The following is a 21,021-nucleotide window of genomic DNA, read 5'->3' on the forward strand; positions in this document are numbered from 1 at the left end:
TGGGAGGGGGGGCATCTTGGCCATCTTCTGGGTACTGGGTGTGGGGGGGGGGGAGGTAGTTGTGAGTTTCCTGCATTGTGCATGGGGTTGGACTAGATGGCCCTGGTGGTCCCTTCCAACTCTATGATTCTATGATTCCCCACTCCTCCACATGAGTGGTGGAGGCTAACATGGTGAACTGGATGTGTTTCCCCACTCCTACACACAAAGCCAGCTGAGTGACCTTTGGTTAGTCACAGCTCTCTCAGCCCCACTGACCTCACAGGGTGTCTGTTGTGGAAAGGGGAAGGGAAGGTGATTGTAAGCCGGTTGGATTCTTCCTTAAGTGGTAGAGAAAGTTGGCATATAAAAACCAACTCTTCTTCTTCCTCCTCCTCCTCCTCCTCCTCCTCCTCCTCCTCCTCCTCCTCCTCCTCTTCTTCTTCTTCTTCTTCGCTCTATCCCCTCTCTTTCCCCATAGGATTCAAGATGGGCTCGAAGCGAGACCTGAGCTCCTCTCCTTCCTTCCTTCCCTTGATCACATTTCGGGCCATGAACTGAAGTGCGCCCGTGGAAATACTGGTTGCTAGGGCTGGAACTTCTTGTCGCCTTGGAGTAAAGTCTCCAAGCTGGTGCCATCTGTCTGGGAATTTGAATGCGAGGCTGGCAGATTCTCCGAGTGCCAAGAAGGTTCTCTCCGTCTGCGTTTCCATTTATACGCCTTCCTCCTCTCCTTCTCCCTCCTCCAAAGATGCCTGATCTTATCAAGGCTGTCATTTATCTGGATGGTGGCACCTTTCCGTTGTCGCCATGACGAGGCAAGAATAAAGGCATGTTAAGACTCCTCCGTCTCGAAAACTGTAGCCCAGGCTAGAAAGTTGGCAGCGCAAGCGCTGGTTGTCTGTGCTGTGGGACGCGTTGTGCGCCTCCGCCAGGGGCTGGATCCTCTGATGCTCACATCTGTCATGCGCTGCCCTCGTACAACAGCTTGAGAGTTCTTTGTGTGGTTTGTTTTTGTTCTACATCTGCCTCCGCCCTGAATTTGCTCGCCTCCGAATAGCTGCTGGAGTCCCACGGTGGTGGGTTAACTTGGATATTTGGCCACAGAGAAGGCACGGGGACTGAGCATCGTCAAACAGGTTACTCTAAGGCCATTTATGCTCGGTCTTTTTTTTTTAGTTTTTCACGCTGAACCGTCATTCAGGAAGTGACTGCGAAGCCGGCGCATACCTGCTTCGCATTTCTTAAGAGCCCCTTTAACACGACCTTTTGTGTTTGCATCCACCCTCAGACCGAAGCATTTACTGAATGAACCATGAAAAATCACAAACGCGGCTTAGCTATGCAAACGGCCATTGCCAATGGCTATGCAAACGAAGGCGCGAAGGAGCAGGCGAGTGGGTGTGTGGGGGGTAATTTCTCTTTTTGCATCGAGACCATAAATAGGCATTTTAAAGGTCGCATTTTAAAAAAGAGCTTTGAGAGAGCATCAAAATTGACCCTGCATAAATGGCCTAAGAGAAGCACTTTCAACAGGTACTGTAGGCATGGAGGCTCCCCTGGGGGAGAGACTGTCCTTCAGATAAGCAGGTTACGAACGGTGTAAAAGATGAGCATCAGCCCCTTCCATTGAACCTAGATACTAATGAGAAGCCATTGAATCTGGTTACCTAGTTGGCTTGACGTGATGGAAACAGTTAATCCCGGATTCCAAATTTTAAACGAGCTGTAGTTTCCAGATGGCCTTCAAGGGCAGCCCCACGCAGGGCATGCCGCAGTAGTCCAGCCGTAGCCTGTGCAATCCTGACTGTTGCCTTCCTCTTGATATCAGTGTTCCATTCTATGCATAGCTTTAACTAAAGCTTTCTGACACCAGCCAAGATGGTGCGGGGTGTCTTCTGGATGTGGATGGAGAAATGGGTTTAGGATGGTTCTGGTTGGCTTGTGTCTGTTTCATAACTGATGCAACCAATGTGGTCCAGGAAACTCTGGATGTGATGTCTTTTTTTTTTCTTCTTCTTTTTTCCTAGTGCATGATCGGGAAGGCAAGGTGAGGAGATCGCCCGCAGCAATTCTGGAAGCCAAGCAACACCCCCCCCCATCCTGACACCATCTGACTTGGGTAAGTGGATCCTCTTCTGCTAAGCCTGCACGATGCAGCAGTAGGTGATGCTGCGGTGGTTGGGGGGGGTCATCTGTACTTCCGAACAAAACGGTGCCGGGTGTTACGTCCCGATCCAGTTTTGGTTTTGCCGTGTGGGAGACGAATGGGAACGGAGAGCAAAATGTCTTCTCGGGGAGAGGGAAGGGAGAGGCCATGTCCTGGATCGTACTTCCTCAGGATACAAATATATTTATTCGACTTCATCCCACTTCACAACCAAAATTGACTCCTAGAGCAGCTCACGGGCATTAAAAAAAGTACCGATTGTGCTGAAATTTGTCCTGTGGGGTGGGAACTCTCAGCTGGAACAGGCCCTCAAGGAGATGGGGAATTGTCTAGGTTCGTCCTACTTAGGGTGGCCAGATCTCAGGCATATTTTGGGTGTGCTCTAGGAATTCACCCATCTCTATGGTTTTTACCATAGAAATGGGCGAATCCCTAGACCATTGTGGCATCTCTTCTGGGTCCAAAGCTGATGCGCAATCGCATGACGTCACTCCTAGCCCCCACTTTTGGCTCCTGCTGGAGTGTAGAGCCCAACGGGCCCTTGAAGCTGTGGGCCTGTCACCCTCAGCCAAGAGGCAAGCCTAGAGACATCTTTCTAAATCCGCTGACTTAAGTAAATGTCGAATGCTGTAACTCTTGTTTATAATGGCAGTTCAAGGATAAATTATATTATGATTCATGATGATAAATGTTCAAAGAGGATTCTCAGGGTTGCTCTTGCATTGTAAGTAGGAGACTCTTCCCAAGGAAGAGTTGGGCAAGATCTCGGTTGGTTCCAAGAGAAATCACAGCACCGCTTTCTACGTACTATTTATTTTGTATTTGAACATTTGAGTGAGCAAGTATGGCCCCTGGAGCATCGCCTGTTGCTTTTTGTTGCATTCTATTCGGCATGCCTCGAGACGGGGGAGTTCGTTGCGGAGTGGGGTTTGTCCGAGACCAAACAGCCGGCGGGCCTCCCGTCACCAGGCTATGAGAGTGATCCCTGTTACAGTCACAACCCGTCCTTCTCTGCTCCTGGACGAGGCTGGGCCTGCCTCCCCGAGCTCCTTCTCTCCGGGACTCTCGGAAGAGACAGGAGCAGGTTGCAGCTTGTACTGTACATCCCGAATCCCAGACTCAAATCTGCGAACTGTCAGTTTGATACAGGCGGCGCGCGAGACAGCAAACATCAGAGCTGACTGGGACTGAGGCAATTTCCCAGCACGACAGTCCTCCGGAGGGAACAAAAGGGATCTCTCAAGACAGAAGGGAATTGAGGTCTTTAATGAAAAACATCAGGGTGATTCAAGGGGTCTCTTCCCACGGCATGTCGGTGAAAGGCTCTGGGATCTCCGGAAACATTTGATGTGGGGTGATGTTATCAGCCTTCCTAGGGTGAGACTCTAGGAATGTCCTGCGTTGGACCTCAGATTCCATGGGGTGGGTTCGATGGTACCATGTGGCAACAAGGCAATGTCCTAAATCAAGACTGAGTTTAGAAACTAGGGACTGTAAACAAATGCTTTTCTTCTTAACACTATGTCCTATGGTTAAGAGCAGTGGTTTGGAGTGATGGACTCTGATCTGGAGAACCGGGTTTGATTCTCCCACTCCTCCACATGAGCAGCGGACGCTAATCCGGTGAACTGGGTTGGTTTCCCCACTCCTACACATGAACCCAGCTAGATGACCTTGGGCTAGAGCTCTCTCAGCCCCACCGACCTCACAGGGTGTCTGTTGTGGGGAGGGGAAGGGACGGTTATTATAAGCCGGTTTGAGTTAAGAGGTAGAGTTAAGAGGTAGAGAAAGTCAGCATATAAAAACCAACTCTTCTTCTTCTACCTTCAAACCAAAGGGGAAATACAGGAGTTTTGAGGAAGCCGACTGAACATTGATAAGAATCCCACAATTTATTTATTTTTGCTCAGGGGGATTGAACGCCTTTAGACTATGTATAATGCAGAATTTACCAGCAAACTAAACAGCTTGCTGGGGGTAAAGTGTAGGCGACTGGGGAAGGCAATGGCAAACCACCTCCTAAACACAGTTTTCCTAGTCGTCGTCGTCGTGTTCTTCTTCTTCTTCTTCTTCTTCTTCTTCTTCTTCTTCTTCTTCTTCTTCTTCTTCTTCTTCTTCTTCTTCTTATCATTGTGATGTGACGTCACCCCATGGGTCAGTAATGACCCGGTGCTTGCACAGGGGACTACCTTTACCTTTAACTTACCAAGCAGAAGAATATGATAGACTCAAGATAGCAGTAATTGGGTTCTCATATCAATTATCCAACTGCCCCTGGTTAGGCTCGTCTCGAACCAGTGGATCTAGTCCAGCTCATTGGTGAGCCGACGGGAAAGCCATTTGGGTGCTTTCCTGTAACAGTTCGGGGGCCTCTTCTTGCCTCGCTGGTATCCTCGTGGAGTTACCCTTCCAGTCATTTTTCACGTTCTCGTTTCTCCCCGCGACACCTTCTGCCGCTGTGATCAGCATGATGGAGTGTATTTGATGTGCAGACGCCATCGGGAAGAGGAGTAATGATCGCCGATCATCTCCACACTTCATCATTATCATACTTAGCAGATGGCAGGATTCTTGGGATTGTCACTTCAACTCGTGCGGGTGCGTGTCTGCTATTTCTGGGTCGTGCCCTAATTGGGCCAGCCCGGCCCATAGCAAAGGGACAAAGGGGCGATTGCATACGAGAGGAGCCGGTGGAGGATTCCAACTCAGCAGAATGACACAGATGGGCGAAGACACACACGGGCGCTCAGATGGCTGTGTCATTGCTTTCCCGTTGTGGAGGAAGCATGAGCTCGGGAAGTCCTTTTGAGCAAGAGTTATGGTCAAAAAATCCAGATCTGCTGCCAGTCCAAGCTGACTCCCAGATTCGGCCTGAGGAGGAGTGGGTGCATTGGCAAAATGGACCAAGATAACCTTGACTTAGCTTTGCCAAAGGACTATGTTGTGTTGTAACTTCAGAAGACCTTCTGGACTGGTCATGTGGAACGTTGCGGCCAGGGAGCGTTTCCGTCCACCTGAGCTACGCTTGGTTTTTCGCTCTTCAGGGGCGCCAGGGTTGGCGTCAGTGATGATGACGGGATTTGGAATAGTCAAGTCAAGTCAAGTTTATTGTATAAGGCCATAGGCCATTACAATCTAAAACAGTATAGTAACTGGTGATTTGGAATAGTGTGCACACATAGACACTATAAAATAGGGTTGCCAGGTCCCTCTTCACCATTGGTAGGAGGTTTTTTGGGTGGAGCCTGAGGAGGGCGGGGTCTGGGGAAAGGAGGGGCTTCAATGCCATAGAGTCCAATTTCCAAAGCAGCCATTTCCCCCAGGTGAACTGATCTCTAGCGGCTGGAGATCAGTTGTAATAGCAGGAGATCTCCAGCTAATACCTGGAGGTTGGCAACCCTACTATAAAAGGGTGTGTCGGAAAGTATTCTCCTTTCTTACTATGTAGGTCAGAGATGAAGGAACCCTCTCTCTCTGCGCCTACCGAGGAATCCTGAGAATTTATCTCGGTGGAAATTTGTACCCCATTTTCCCTGAATTGTAGCTCCCAGGGTTCCCTGGGAGAGAAGGACTCGACTATTAAACCAGTTTCAGTCTGTACCGGAGACGTGCCCTGTGTCGTTGAAATGAGAGAAGCCGCGGAAAGAAAGACATACGAGCGAAAGAGAAGCCGCGAGTTCTGGCCTGGCAGTCAAGGGAGGAGGGAAAGGGCTCATTTACAGAAACGGGTCTGTCTAGGGATCACCCATCATCGTGTAGGTCAACGCTTTCTTGGAGAGCGAACAGTATCAGTTGCCAGGTGGAGAAAACATCCCGCCTGCCAATAACTTCATTTCAGAGTTGTCTCTGCAAAGAAAGAAAGAAAAAAAAATCAATGTGGAAAAGACAACTTCTTGCCTTAGCCAAGGCAGATTTTGGGCTTGCCTCACATCTAGAGGTAGCGTTACCAGGCGCTGGCAGGAAGGTTGTGGGGGAAGAAAAATTAAAATAAGAATAAAAATAAGGCCTCCGCTACTTACAGAAAGTACTGATCACAGAGTACTCCGTGGTAAGAAAGTAAATGTTTTTTTGTTTTTTTTAGTTTCCTTGAAGGATGAATAAATATCCGCCTGACAAAGACAAGAAGGCTCTGCAATTTCTTCAAATTTCCTCTAAGTATCAATACGGTTGCCAGCTTTCAAGTACTAGCTGGGGATCTCCCGCTATTACAACTGATCTCCAGCTGATCGAGATCAGTTCCCCTGGGGGAAATGGCCGCTTTGGCCATTGGACTCTATGGCATTGAAGACCCTCCCCTCCCCAAACCCCGCCCTTCTCAGGCTCCACCCCAAAAACCTCCCGCCGGTAGCAAAGAGGGACCTGGCAACCTATCAGGAAGTTGAAATGAATGCAAATAAACTCTAGGGTAATGATGTTGAGCCAAAACCAACCATGCAAATTCACGTTCATTTTCACAGTTAGTATTTCTCTTTTTTCAGGGTTGGATAGCTGAATGCTTTGCCAAAAAAGCAAGATTCTGCTGGTGATTACATCATTTGTTTGAAATGGCTTAGATCCTACTCTTCATTTCCATTTGCAGAAGGCACTTCCTTCCGCCAATAGAAGATGGAAGGGCAATTTGGGGCAATTCTCCCTGTCTCACTACAGAAATCCCACTTCATCCCCCTCCTCACCTTGCCAAGAGAAGGTCAGGAATTTCCATCCATGAAAGTTGCTGTGGTTAACCGGGTTGGTTTTCCCCACTCCTCCACATGAAGCCAGCTGGGTGACCTTGGGCTAGTCACAGCTCTGTTAGAGCCCTCTCAGCCCCATCTACCTCACAGGGTTTGATTCCCCGCTCCTCCACATGAGAGGCGGAGGCTAATCTAGTGAACCGGGTTGGTTTTCCCCACTCCTACACATGAAGCCAGCTGGGTGACCTGGGGCTAGTTACAATCTCTCAGCCCCACCTACCTCACAGGGTGTCTGTTGCGGGGAGGGGAAGGGAAGGTGATTGTAAGCCGGTTTGATTCTTCCTTAAGTGGTAGAGAAAGTCAGCATATAAAAAACAACTCTTCTTCTTCTTCTTCTTCTTCTTCTTCTTCTTCTTCTTCTTCTTCTTCTTCTTCTTCTTCTTCTTCTTCTTTGTAAAATAACTCTCCAGAATATCTGAATTCCGCATAGCGTGTGGGGAGGGAGAGGACAGAGACCTTTAATTTTCCAGCGACCGACCCTCCAGAAGATTCGGGTTTAATGCAGCCAAGACTGAAAATCATCCTAAGTTTCTTTCCCCTCTGCCAATTGGGCGGTGAACTCCCGTCTCTGAAGAGGAAGGTAGTTATCTTGCTCACTCAGCCTGGGATGTCACTTTAATGTTAAACGAGGGGAAAGAGCTGCTGCGGAGAAGACCACAAAGCGGTTGCGTTCGCAGTGGGTTCGTTGTTTGGCCTATGTGCCGATCCTTTCTGGCTAATTGCACCCTGACATGCACCAAGAAGGGAAGATAGGCCGTTCAAAGTGCTTTTAAAAAAATTACCCTCCGTGAAATATTCAGGACGTTCCACCGCTTTTTAAACACGCGCAACCCGGGATAATTACTCCTACCAGACTGTCCCTTTTATTTCCCCTTCATCAGTAGAGGATGGATAAAAAGAGGGCTTATGAGCAGAGCAAAGTGGTTTGTATCCGTTTTGCATGCAGAAGGTCCCAGGTTCGATCCCCGGCATCTCCAGTTGAAAGGATCAGGCAGTAGGTGATGTGAAAGACCTCTGGCTCAGACCCTGGGAAGCTGCTGCCAGTCAGAGTAGACAATACTGACCTTGATGGACCGATGGTCTGATTCAGTAGAAGGCAGAATCATGTGGGGAGGGGCCTTAGTTCAGTGGCAGAGCATCTGCTTGGCATGCAGAAGGTCCCAGGTTCAATCCCTGGCATCTCCAGTTAAAGGGACTAGGCAGGTAGGTGAGGTGAAAGACCCCTGCCTGAGACCCTGAAGAGCCGCTGCCTGTCTGAGCAGACAATACTGACTTTGATGGACCCAGGATCTGATTCAGTATAAGGCAGCTACATGTGTTCATGTGATCAGAGTCACCCAGGACCGAATCCCAACACACCCAGGACGCTCATGGGGTGATGTTAGGCCTGTAGCCCTTCCTATTTGCCTAACTGGGCTCATAGTGCAGTTGTGAGTAGGGTTGCCAACCTCCAGGCGGTGACTGGAGATCTCCTGCTATTACAACTGATCTCCAGCCGACAGAGATCAGTTCCCGTGGAGAAAATGGCCGCTTTGCCAATTGGACTCTAGGGCATCGAAGTCCCTCTCCTCCCAAAACCCCGCCCTCCTCAGCCTCTGCCCCAAAAACTTCCCGCCAGTGGCATAGAGGGACCTGGCAACCCTAACGATTGAACTTGGGTGCTTCCGCATGACAAACAGGTGCCGGGCCGCTGACCAACAGCCACCCTCCTCCATAGCTCTGCCTTTTCTTCTGGAAGAAATCCAGGCGCTCCCCACACCCAAACCTAAAACCCCCAGAAGAAAATAGAGGGTTGAGTGAACGAGAAGCAGCAGAGATAGGGTTGTCAACCTCCAGGTACTAGCTAGAGTTCTCCCACTATTACAACTGATCTCCAGCCAATAGAGATCAGTTCCCCTGGAGAAAATGGCCTCTTTGGCAATTGGACTCTATGGCATCGATGCCCCTCCCCTCTCCAAACCCTTCCCTGCTCAGGCTCCGTCCCCAAATCTCCAGTTATTTCCCAACCCGGAGCTGGCAACCCTAGTTGCGAGCTCCCCAGAGGAACTGCAGAAGATTTTTTAAAGAAACGTAATACGTATCCTTCTCGATATTTGGTGTATTAATTTCCTGTGGGAACGGATCCAGCCCAATTTGGGAGCATGGCAGCGGTGCGCGATTTTGGCACGCGCTTCCCCTCCCCTTATTTGGGAAGCCCAGCAGACTCTCTTAAGCCTCCGATGAGGCAAAGGCAGCATCTTCCTTTTCAATGAATTAATCAAAGACAATGGCGTTGGCGCGAGCGTTTGATTTAAAGCGGCTTTTGCAAGCATATGTGTAATATGATTTCTTATCGTGGCTTCTTTTTTTCTCTGCTGTGCGCCCCTGCCAGTAGGAACCGTTCCAGCTCTCCGCCACATCCTGGTGAGACGGGACTCTGTGCTCTTTTCATCTCCAAGTAAAAACGAGCAGGAACAAAGGAGACAATAATATTGACTTTCATCATTGATATTCCCATTTATCTCGGCAATAATTAGTAATTCTAGCGCCGCGAAGGCATAGCTCATAATCTCATTGTTTCCCGGGGGCTTATTAATGCCAGCGCAAATAATGCAGACGCGGAGGGGGCTTTGTAGGGAGCCGGAGGAGGAGGGCACCTGGTGGGAGACAGGGGAGGTTGAGCGGGGAGCGGGTGAACTCTGGGCTTCGGAGGAGAGGAGTAGAAAAGGGCAACGAGGATGCAAAACCCTGGTGACTATGGGTCACAAAAGGGGAGAGGGATATTGGGGGAGGCATGAGGGGAGGCCAGCGTGTGTAATGGTTAAGGCAGGGGTGTCAGACATACGGCCCGCGGGCCAGATCCGGCCCCTTGAGAGCTTTTATCCGGCCCGCGAGGCAGCTGAGGCAGCCGCACGCACCCCAGTCCCGATCTGGGCTGATGAAGCCCGGCCCGGCCCAATCATTTATGTCATATCCAGCCCTCGTGACAAATGAGTTTGACGCCCTTGGGTTAAGGTGTCGAACTAGGACCTGGGAAACCCAGGTTCAAATCCCCACTCGTGCCATGGAAGCTTGCTGGGTGACCTTGGGCCAGTCACACACACTCAGCCCTGACCCTCACATGAGCACATGAAGCTGTCCTCTACTGAATCAGTCCCTGGGTCCATCAAAGTCAGTATTGTCTACTCAGACCGGCAGCAGCTCTCCAGGGTCTCAGGTGGAGGTCTTTCACATCACCTACTTGCCTGGTCCCTTTAACTGGAGATGCCGGGGATTGAACCTGGGATCTTCTGCATGCCAAGCGGATGCTCTACCCACTGAGCCACAAACCCCCTGGGGCAGCCCACTGATGGCAGCCATTTTGTGGCTGCGCCCCTCGTGCTGTGTCATAACTCTTCTTCTTTTTCTTCCTGTGCTTGGAAGACAATGGCTGCATTTTGCTTGGCTAGTTTGAACACCTCCTGCATCCCCTTCAAAACCAGTAAGGAGTACTTCCCCCACACACTCACACTACCACACCATTAAACTTGGGTATCTTCCCAGTCTATGAAAGATAGTTTTCCGGTACACAAAGTCCTAAGCTTTATCAATTCCAGAGGAACTGCTTGTCACGGCAGCTGCGGGGACCTGCAGAGGAGCTAATGCAAATGCAGGGCAGTGTTTTTATTAGGATTTAAATGAGTTTAGGCCTGTTTAGAATTACAATATGATCAGAGTCAGGGGAGGCTTATAAAATCAGCCCGAGTTCATATATTATACAATAAATGTGCCAGAACCCATGACTCTGAGCTCAGAGCATCTCGGTAGGAAAATGGGAGAGATGAGCACATCGATGCCAGAATTCAAAGCCGGGTGGGGCAGAGGGGGGGGGGAGGAAATGGAGACACCAATCATTTGCTCCATCTCTTCTGGGACTGACAAAAAAACCCTGTGAGATTCGTGTTTAAGGGGTTTAAACAGATTTATCGATCCATGCGCTGGCAGATCCAGGTATAAAATGCCGGAAGAACATGCTACACGTGAAGCTGCCTTATATCGGGACAGACCACTGATCTCTCACGGTCGGCATTGTCTGCTTTGACCAGCAGCTGCTCTCCGAGGTTTCAGGCTGAGGTCTTTCACATCACCTGCTACCCGATTGCCTGACTGGAGATGTCAGGAATTGAACTCGGGGCCACAACTGAGAAGGCCCTTCCCTTAGTGACAGCTAACTGAGCCATCCTGGGCCGGGCACCTGCAAGAGGCCCCTAGAGGTTGACCCAAGGGAGAGTGGGTGCTATGACGGGAGAGGCGGTCCCGTAGATAAGTAGTAGTAGTAGTAGTAGTAGTAGTAGTAGTAGTAGAAGGAGAAGAAGGAGAAGAAGAGTTGGTTTTTATAATATTATTTCATGTTCCACCCTCCTACTGTCAGGTTAGTACTTACTCATAGCCTCAGAGAGAGAACGGAGAATGAAAACAAAGAGAGGAAATTGATTTATTTAATTCTGAGAGTATATTCTAGGGCTACACTATATATTCACCCATTTTGATTTGGGGGAGAGTTAAGAAGAGGAGGAGGAGGGTTGGTTTTTATATGCCAACTTTCTCTACCACTTAAGGAAGAATCAAACCAGCTCACAGTCACCTTCTCCTCCCCAGAACAGACACCCTGCGAGGGAGGTGGGGCTGAGAGAGCTGTGACTAGCCCAAGGTCACCCAGCGGGCTTCATGTGGATGAGTGAGGAATCAAACCTGGTTTTCCAGATCAGAGTCCACCATATGAGGGTTCCAGACTGTTAAGGGCTTGAAAGTTACAGTTCAGTGACAAAGAAAATGTACTTTGGACATTACCAGAGGCATGTGGACCGTTATCACCTTTTTTCATGCCAGTGCTCTGATGTTGAAGTCCAGGTCCCGAGCCTCAGCTCTGCTTTGTATTCCCCGCACTCCTCTTGCACAGTCCCAGCAGCAGCTCCATCCATTAAATCTCAGCTCCCTGACTTTGAACTCCGCTCCTCGGTGTGATTTTGGACACGCCGGTTGAGAAGCTCAAAGCCACCTGGAGGTTTAGACGTCAAGTCACTATTAATTTCGGCCGGGGACCACAATCCCCTCCCCTTCCTCCCTCCCCGCCTCCCCAAGGTTTTGAAAATCGCAACCGCTTAGATGGAAGCCGGATGAATTCTACCTGTGGATAGAGAATAATAACAGCCCTCCCCAAGCCCAAGGGATGAGACATTGATTAGAGACCGCTAGGGGGGAGCGAGCAAGATTTGCAGGGACAAGAGAGGATGTACATCAAACACGGCAAGGAAGACACATCAAAGAGCCCCCAAAGTGCCGGGAGCCAATGAAAAGCTTTTAATGCAAAGCCCCAGGGCAAAGGAAAATGTACACAAGGGGATGATTTGCATTCTTTGCCAGGCGCTTGTAGCAAATGGTGTCAATTTGACATCCAAGAAAGAGACTTAACACCTTTCCGTCATCTAGCCGTTTGGGGAGGGGGTGGGGGGATGGTAGGGTGCATTGTAATATTTTCAGACTGTGGCTTTGGAGCTCCTTATTGCCGCTTTTAATTTTTTTTTTAATGGAACGGTTTCAGGACCGGTCCAGGTTTTACGCGGTAGATTCCAGACTCCGGTTTGGAGTTAGGGTTGCTCAACCTCCAGGTAATAGCAGAAGATCTCCTGCTATTACAACTGATCTCCAGCCGATAGGGATATCAGTTCACCGGGAGAAAATAGCCGCTTTGGCAATTGGACTCTATGGCATTGAAGTCCCTCCCCTCCCCAAACCCCACCCTCCTCAGGCTCTGCCCCCCCAAATTCTCCCACCAATAATGAAGAGGAACCGGGCAACCTATCAGGAAGTTCTCCCAACCAGAATCCTTAAAGTCAGAGGCCTCTGCTCTCCTGCGTATGCCGGGGCAGAAGGCGAACTCCTTGTCTTCTATCTGGCCCAGGTAGGGTGGCCAACCTTCAGGTAACAACTATATTGCTACAATCTCCACACATATAGAAAAAACCATGTAGAAAGAAACACCAACAATAAAGAGAGACTTCTATTTCCTATAACAGGTAAGTACTGTGTAACATACAATATTTCAACCAAGTAATGATCTTAAATATGTCTTAAATATGTCTTTTGTTTTCTTTCAGATGCCAGGCAGAAGAGGAAGACGATTGTTTCAGTTCTTCTTCAGTTCCTCCTCGGACACCTTCAAAACTCTGTTGGTATTATTTCTTAATAGTCTAATTTTCATGAACTCCCTATGGGTAGCAACAGTTACATCTTATCTGCCTTCCACCTGTTAGTCACAAGGGTATCCCAAAGGGGAACCCTAAACTCTCGTGAAATCTGACTAGCCGGAGGAACTGAAGAAGAACTGAAACCATCGTCTTCCTCTTCTGCCTGACATCTGAAAGAAAACAAAAGGCATATTTAAGACATATTTAAGATCAGTACTTGATTGAAATATTGTATGTTACACAATACTGGAAAAGACAGTCATGCTAGGAAAAGTTGAGGGCAGCAGGAAAAGAGGAAGACCCAACAAGAGATGGATGGACTCAATAAAGGAAGCCACAGCCTTCAATTTGCAAGATCTGAGCAAGGCTGTCAAAGATAGGACATTTTGGAGGACTTTCGTTCATAGGGTCGCCATGAGTCGGAAGTGACTTGACGGCACTTAACACACACACACACACACACACACACACACACACACACACACACACAGGCCATTTACTCATGGAAGGTTTTGTATTGGATTTGCCACTCTTTAGATGCACTTTTTCCCCATCCATATTCTCAAAACTCAACAATAAGCCGCCATGCAGAGTTTTGAGAATTCAGATGGGGAAAATGTGCATCTATAGAGTGACAAATCCAATGCAAAACCTTCCATGAATAAATGGCCACACACACACACACACACACACAATACTTACCTGTTATTGGAAATAGTAGTCTCTCATTATTGTTTTTTCTACATGTGAGGATTTTGTAGCAATATAGTTGTTACCTTGTATATTGGGGTTTATACTTAAACCAGACTCTGTGTGTGTGTTTTTTTGGATTGTAACTTCATGGTACACAGAAGTGTCTCTATTTGCTTAGTACCTGGAAGTTGGCAACCCTAGCAACCCACCATACCCCGGAGGAGAACGTGTGCCAAAATTAGCTCCTCTGGGCTCGTTCCTGTCTGAGTCTGCGTTCAGACCCAAGTAGAGAAGAGGTAAAAAAAAAAAAAAAGGAGCGAAAGGCTGGAGACAAATTAGCCCTTAATTCCAGCCAGTCGCTTCCCTTCCCCTTCAATTGGTAGCTTAACAGAGCGACGGGGCCCAGGGGCTGGCTGAGAGCTGCGTGGATCCATATTCATAAAGACGGAGCCCTGATCTGCATCTGCTGCTCTGAATGCCTGTAACGGGCCCCTGGGTGGTGCTTTGCCATCAATGGGGACCCTTCGTTCCGAGGGCTGGAGCAGAACAAGAGCTCCGCAGGCCGGCGTGTTCATGCTGCAAGGCAGGAAGTTGCTTGCGATGGGACGGATCGGAGAGGGTGCGGACGGTGGCGAAGGCACCGAAGCCAAGGACCGTGGGTTTCTCAGGGTTTCCCCTAGGGTTGCCAGCCTACAGGTGGGGTAGGGTTGCCAACCTCCGGGTGCTAGCTGGAGATCACCTGCTATTACAACTAAAAGCAAGACAATAAGAGATCCAATAGCCTTCGGTTCCATCTGTAGGGTTGCCAGGTCCCTCTTCACCACCGATGGGAGGTTTTGGGGGTGGAGCCTGAGGAGGGAGGGGTTGGGGAGGGGAGGGACTGCAATGCCATAGAGCCCAATGGCCAAAGCGGCCGTTTTCTCCAGGGGAACCGATCTCTATCGGCTGGAGATCAGTTGTCATAGCAGGAGATCTCCAGCTAGGACCTGGACGTTGGCAACCCTACACATCCGCCGGCAATGAGATGTCTTTTGGAATGCATTCTTCCCTGGGCTATGGCTGCCAACCTCCAGGTGGTGGCTGGAGATCTCCCACTTTTGCAACTGATCTCCAGGCAACAGAGATCGGTTCCCCTGGAGAAAATGGCCGCTTCGGCAATTGGACTCTATGGCATTGAAGTCCCTGCCTTCCCCTAACCCCGCCCTCCTCAGGCTCCGCCCCACATTCTAGTCTGACACGCTAACCACTACACCACACTGGCTTTTAAAAGTATTTTAAGGGTAGGCAAAGCTGGGCTTCAGATTTAAGGATGTGATCAGAAAGCGGCCCTGTTGCTTGTTGTTGAACTATTTGTGGGATGTTGTCGCCGCTGAAGCATTGTGTTAGTGGAGTTGCAGTTCCTGCCGTTGCTCAAACGACTCTCTTCCAAAATTTGCTATTAAAGAGCCCAGAATATGAAGCCCAGAGATATTTTGGTTGGATACCGCAAGATTAGAGCGGATTCATCTGCATTGCTTACAGAGTTATTTAAATGAAGCCGCTCTTTCCATTTGAAAGCTCCATGCTGTTATTAATGTATCTATTTAAAGCAGAGAGCTGCCGGCAAAGATTTCAGTAGTTATTCCAAGGTGCGACGAGAAAATTCATCCGCTCCCTCTTTATAGGGTTGCCAACCTCCAGGTACTAGCTGGAGATCTCCTGTTATTACGACTGATCTCCAGTCGATAGAGGTCAGCTCCCCTGGAGAAAAGGGCCGCTTTGGCAATTGGACTTTATGGCATTGAAGTCCCTCCCTTCCCTAAACCCCGCCCTCCTCAAGCTCCCCCCAAAAAACCTCCCGCCGGTGGGGAAGAGAGATCTGGCATCCCTGCCTCTTTACCACTTTCTTGCCTTCCTTTCTCCCATTGGTTCCCTCGGCCGGCAACATTGCGTGACATCACAGAAGCTCTGCGAATGGCTAATGAGAGAGATTTACAGTCGGGAAATGATGGCGAGGTGGCTTTTCATTCTTTGTTTGTCTAAGCCATTTCTATGCCAATGTAATTCTATCCCCAATTTTTATAAAGAGGGTGCCAGGGGGAATGGGGGAGGGAATAGGGGTTGCTCTGATGCCATGACTAGGGTTGCCAACCTCCAGGTACCAGCTGGAGATCTCCTGCTATTAGAGCTGATCTCCGGCTGATAGAAATCAGTTCCCCTGGAGAAGATGGCCGCTTTGGCAATTGGACTCTATGGCATTGAAGTCCCTCCCTTCCCCAAACCCCACCCTCCTCAAGCTCCCCCCAAAAAACCTCCCGCCGGTGGTGAAGAGGGACCTGGCAACCCTAGCCATGACGTCACTTCCAGCACAATGGCTGATGCCATTGCATCAGGGTGATGTTCTAGGACTCTTCCAGAATTCTATGGTAAACCATCATGTTTTAGGAGAATCCTAGAGTGTTGCCCTGACGCTTCTGCGAAATGGAGGGGAAAATGGCCCTCACGGCACTGAAGGCCCCATATCTTGCTACCAGCAGAAAGGCACGCCCCCCTTTGCTCCAGGTGCGCTTCTTCTGTTCCCCCCAGGTGTCACTTTAAATACACTGGTATTTTGAAATAAGAAAAACCTGCTCCAAGGCTCCTTAAACCATGGAACTAAAGATGCTTTTTGGTCTCCTGGCAGAGTCTATCTCCTCGATTCTAAATCTGTTCAGTCAAGCAAAATATTACCGGGGGGGGGGGGGAAGGAGGAATCGATATTTCTTGGGCTGAGCAGAAAGGAAGACTCTGTGTGTTTGTGTGTGCACAAGAACACATATCAGGTTATGAGAATTGCCACGTACGAGGGCGCGCATATGCAATTTTTCATGTGCGATGGCGCAGGTGGGCCAATTACTTGTGCACGGGTGTGTGAGAAAATGACAGTCTTGTTCTCTTTCCCGATAGATGCTTGTGTTATAGCACACCAAAAAGGCTTCCCAAACCTTCTCCCTTCAGAGAACGGCTTCCATATTTGCCGAGGCCCCCTCCTGCACGTTTGCGTCGCATTGCCGAAAATTCTGAAGCTTGGGTGCGCATAAAATCCAGCGGGATCGCTGAGGGAGCCTGTTGCAGGAAGAAACAAAAAGTGCTTCACAGCACCTTAAAAACCAACAAGCTTCACTCTGGGACAGGGTTGCCATCCTTTGAGTGGTTACAAATAATGAGGTTAGCCTGCTGTAATGTAAGCTCAACACAATGAACAGCAGTACGAACGTGGCAAAACAATATCATAAACTTGCAGCACATTCACACGTAACATACCGGGACAATCTTTAACAGTACATGAAGACAGAAAAACATCACCATACACAACCACTATACATGTAACAAAAATTCCAATAATTCAAAAGGGTCACAAAGTTCCAGTCGAACCAGTGATCCTCTGGAGCAACAATGAAGACGATGGCTGTTACCGCACTAGGTATTCCCAGCGATGTATTAAGAGTTTGGAAATGTTACAAAAAATACTGTTTGCACTTTCTATGTATTCCCACCGATGTATTAAGAGTTTGAAACTGTATTAAGAGTTTGAAACTGTTTGGCCCCTTTAGCTGTGAAGACGTCTACCAACCATTGTTTAGCCGTGGCATCCAAAAACCCTTTTAAAGCGATGTTTTTTTATAACATTTCCAAACTCTTGATACATCGCTGGGAATACCTAGTGCGGTAACAGCCAGTGTCCTCTTAGAGTGCAAAAGATTGTGCCTCAGATCTTCAGTAAAGATTCAGCATCCCCAGCTCTTCATAAGAGCCAGCCGAAGTGAGCCCATCCGGGGATCCGGCTATAGCCCTGTTTCGACGACGTCTTCCTCAGGGGACACTTGTTCAACACTCACAATCAGAACTGATCTCTGGAGTATCAGTGATAATACCAGGAAAACACCACGTCCTGCCATGAGACTGGAGTAAAGTGATAATACCAGGAAAACGCCACGTCCTGCCATGAGGTTGGTAACCCTACAGATCCCAGGCAGGCATATATCTGCTGTGCTGAGTTGCTCTCACCACCTTTGGGTGGTGTCTGGAGATCTCCTGGGATTACAACTGATCTCCAGGCGACAGAGGTCAGTTCCCCTGGAGAAAATGGCTGCTTTGGAAGGTGGACTCTATGGCATCGTACCCCATTGAAGTCCCTCCCCTCTCCAAACCCCGCCCTCCTCAGGCTCCACGCCCAAATCTCCAGGTATTTTTCAACCCGGAGCTGGCAACCCAACAGTTTAAGAAACTTCAGTGCTTAATAGGGTTGCCAGGTCCCTCTTCGCCACCGGCGAGAGGTTTTTGGGGTGGAGCCTGGGGAGGGCAGGGTTTGGGAAGGAAAGGGACTTCCATGACAAAGAGTCCAATTGCCAAAGCAGCCATTTTCTCCAGGTGAACTGATCTCTATCGGCTGGAGATCAGTTGTAATAGCAGGAGATCTCCAGCTACTACCTGGAGGTTGGCAACCCTAGTGCTTAAGAACTGTTTTACTAATATGTCTGGAAATGTTGAGAGGGGAATTCAAAACAACGTCGTTTTAAAAGGGGGTTGTTTCCACTTTATCATCTGGCCTGGCTCCTCCTGAGTCCTCAACACATAAACAGCCAACTGTCTGCAGCCCGGAGCTGTTTGCTTTTCCGCTGGCCCGCAGTGCTGCAAAACCACTGGAAAACTGCCACAAAGCACAGTTTGCTAGAAGAACTCAGGAGTTTGCTGCCGTACAAACTTTCCCTGATCTGGAGCCTGAATTGTCGAATGCATCAATTGTTGCCTGCTGCTCAGGTGGGCGCACGCATTCGCACGCACCAATGGGTCTGGAACAAAAATGTACACAGGCAATACCACCGCTGTTTTCAGGTGATTCTTGTTTTTCCCTCTGCCTATGTTCCTGAGTAGGGTTGCCAGCTCCTAGATGAGAAATTCCTGGAGATTTGGGAGGTGGAGCCTGGGTTGGACAGGGTTGGGGGATAGGGTTGCCAACCTCCAGGTACTAGATCTCCGGCTATTACAACTGATCTCCATCCAATAGAGATCAGTTCCCCTGAAGAAAATGGCCCCTTTGTTAATTGGACTCTATGTCATGGAAGTCCCTCCCCTTCCCAAACCCCCCCCCTTGCTCAGGCTCTGCCCAAGAAATATCCAAGCATTTCCGAAGCTGGAGGTGGCAACTATAGTGCCTGTATGGGACCTGCCAGCCAGTGTAGCCAGAGCTGATCGGCGCTAGACCTGACCGCAACGATATTTCTGTATTTTTGGAAGGATTTCCAGAGCCTCCCTTCAGCGGTGCGAGAAGCAGGGAAATCCCTCCCTCTTTTCCCTGGCAACTACAAATGGTCCTAACAGCCATTTGCTCCTCTGTGCCATGCTGGGTCAAAGGGCAACAAGGAAACCCACGGGCATCTCTGCCATCTTCCTTTCCCCGGCTCTGCTCACCAGTTGGATTTCTGGGAAGTCCATCGTATCGCTGGCATTCCCACCAGCCACTGCGAATTATGCAGAAGGCTCTCTTTTGCTCACAGTGCTGTTGTCATGATTTCTTTTTTAAACTCCACCCTGGAACCTCGCTGGGCCGTCTGTTCCTCTGCCAACTCTTTCCTGCCGTCCTGGAGACGCAGCCGCCAATCCGACAATTATCCTTTGGGGATAATCGTTGCCTCTTCCAAGAGAGGCCTTCCGTCCAACTCCGTCCACGCAGGAGGGGAAGTCTTGTCTAAGAAAACGGTTACTGTTTTCAGGTTGTTGTTTTTTAATGGGTACTCGTATTAAACAATTAGAATCTGCGGCTCAGTTAATAATCGGGGGCACCTTTTTAAGTAGATCAAAATTAACCGCCTGATTAAACATTGCCGCTGTAATTATTCTTTCTATCTATATAACTGCGGGTGTGCGTGCCGTCAAGTCGCAGCCAAATTATGGCGACTCTGTAGGGTTCCAGGGATGCTCTAGGCTGATCCTACATTGAGCAGGGGGTTGGACTAGATGGCCCCTTCCAACTCTGTGATTCTACGATTCTAGAAGCAAGCTGCCGCCGTGGCAGTAAATGTTTAATAAGGTTCCCGGTTATTTATAGAAGCCTCCTCTCTGGCCTTTGGAGAATTCGCCAAGCAGATGGTGTGGGAACGAGATTCCAGGCAGCAGCTGAGGCGTCAGGTCTGGAGGGGTTTCCCAACGCTGATTGAAAAGGGTCTCCATGGTCTTTTGGGTGGAGGAGGCAACTTATTGGCTCTGGGCTGAGCCAACGATGCCGCTGGCACCCCCAGAAAAACAGGTCATGTCCCACGAAGGCTTGGGGGGTTCTTCGATTCCTCCTTCTCCTTGGCTCCCCGCTGTCCGTCTGTTGCTTCTCTTTAGGCCAGGGGTCTCCAACCTTTTTGAGCCTGTGGGCACCTTTGTAATTTTGGCACAGGGTGGTGGGCATGGCCATAGAAGGGCCGCCCCAGCGCATTTTAACGCATGTGCGGAAAGTTTTTAAGTGCGCATGTGCGGAAAGTTGCAATGCAATGCGGAACCATTTCGAGCATTTGTAGAAGAAGAAGACCAACAACAAGAACAACAAGAACAAGAAGAGTTGGTATTTATATGATGACTTTCTCCACCCCTTAAGGGAGAATCAAACTGGCTTACAATCACCTTTCCTTCCCTTCCCCACAACAGACACCCTGGGAGGTAGGTGAGGCTGAGAGAGCTGTGACTAGCAACAACAAGAACAAGAACAAGAAGAATTGGTTTTTATATGATGACTTTCTCCGCCACTTAAGGGAGAATCAAACTGGCTTGCAATCTCCTTTCCTTCCCTTCCCCACAACAGACACCCTGGGAGGTAGGTGAGGCTGAGAGAGCTGCGACTAGCCCAAGGTCACCCAGCTGGCTTCATGTGCAGCAGTGGGGAAACAAACCCAGTTCACCAGATTAGCCTCCACCGCTCATATGGAGGAGTGGGGAATCGAACCTGGTACTCCAGATCAGAGCCCACCGCTCCAAACCACCGCTCTTCACCACCACACCACGCTGGCTCTAGAAAAAGCAAGTAGAATTTTTTCCTGAGCATTCCTCAGCCCCGCTCACCATTTTCAATTACAATTTGAACCCAGGGACACTTTCTCCGCTGCTAGCGTTTCCCCTCACCTTTGTGGATTGGCGGCATCAGGGTCATATGCAGAGAGTCCGAAGTACTTACTCTGTTCGTAACCATGCCACCGGTGCCAGTTGAATTTCATGTCCTTTTAAGAGAGGTGGCAGCATT

The 21,021-nt window shown here is 49.3% G+C and overlaps 1 protein-coding gene across 1 annotated transcript in view; it reads left to right on the forward strand.

Moving 5' to 3' along the window:
* Positions 1 to 2,074: 2,074 nt before the first annotated feature.
* LINGO1 (leucine rich repeat and Ig domain containing 1) overlaps positions 2,075 to 21,021 on the forward strand; it is a 136,362-nt gene continuing 117,415 nt past the window's right edge. The window contains exon 1 of the mRNA XM_056865651.1: positions 2,075 to 2,101. The gene's annotated coding sequence lies outside the window, so the exon portion shown is untranslated. The remainder of the gene's footprint in view (positions 2,102 to 21,021) is intronic.

The sequence above is a fragment of the Euleptes europaea genome, chromosome 20 (genome assembly GCF_029931775.1).
Source record: "Euleptes europaea isolate rEulEur1 chromosome 20, rEulEur1.hap1, whole genome shotgun sequence".
Lineage (NCBI taxonomy): Eukaryota > Metazoa > Chordata > Lepidosauria > Squamata > Sphaerodactylidae > Euleptes > Euleptes europaea.